A 1,217-nucleotide genomic window follows, 5' to 3' on the forward strand; every position below is an offset into this window, starting at 1 on the left:
AAACAAACATAGAAGGCAAGTGTGTAGAAATGGACATCAATTCTGATGCAGTCAAGAGATATTATGTATGATTTTCTTTGGTTTAATTGCATTTGTTTGTACTCGGCATGTTTTGGAGATTGGAGTTACGAAGGCATTTTGTTCTGCTATCTAAACACTTTATCCTTTGTTACCCCTTTGAGCCATATTTATTTTCTTTTGTACCCCTCTTTTGGAATCAGTACCGAAGTTCAGAAACGCAAGCGCAAAGGATAAGTAAAGGAAAAAGAGAAAGGAGAAAGAAAAGAATGAAAAGAGAAAGAAAAAAAAAGAGAAAAGAGAGGAAAAAAAAGAAGAAAAAGAGAAGAAAAAGAAAAAGAAGAAAAACAACAAAACAACAAAACAACACAAGGGAAAAGAAAGGAAAAGAAAAAAAAAAGAAAAGAAAAAGAAAAGGAGCAACAACTAATGTAGTCACATGAACTACGATCGACCTGATTCCTTTATGGATACGTAGGCAGCCTCACGGTTCGGTCTCATCGTAATAAAAATCCAACAGTCCCCAAGTAAGAAACTGGGGCAGAAGTTGCGATTGTTGTGAGAAATCTGATTCCAAAAGTTGTAATTTTGAGCCCATTTGAATTGTTTTGAGCCTTTGATACCCTTTCTTTCTAACCCTGTCCAAAAGCCTGCATTACGGTCCAAAGAAAGACCTTCTGATCAGTCTTCAAGAAATGCCAAGTCAAGCAAGAAGAGGTAATTCATGTCAGGGACAACACTTTGGTCCAAGCAGAAAATGATGAAAATGAGAGAGTCTTATTGGTGAAAACCCTCACGGGCACCGTAAGGCGACGCGAGCTGAGAGAAATGAAAAATGAGAGAGTCTTATCGGTGAAAACCCTCACGGGCACCTTAAACGAAAGTGAGTTGAGAGAAACCAGAAATGAGAGAGTCTTATTGGTGAAAACCCTCGCGGGCACCTTAAGGCGAAAGTGAGTTTTCAGATGAACAAATGGGAGAGGTCTGTGGGTGGAAACCATTTAGGACACCGCAGGATGAACAAGGTTAGGGTTTAGGTGAAGAAATAAGGTTATGGAATTCAGGGGCATCAAAGCGTGGTAATTGAAAGTTGATTGGTTGGACGGATTGGGCCGATTAGTCCAAAATGCATGTCATGATCAATGGTACCAGCTGTTCCACTCAGATAAGTCTCTTTTTCTTTTCTTTCCCTTTTATAA

The sequence above is a fragment of the Nicotiana attenuata genome, chromosome 7 (genome assembly GCF_001879085.1).
Source record: "Nicotiana attenuata strain UT chromosome 7, NIATTr2, whole genome shotgun sequence".
Lineage (NCBI taxonomy): Eukaryota > Viridiplantae > Streptophyta > Magnoliopsida > Solanales > Solanaceae > Nicotiana > Nicotiana attenuata.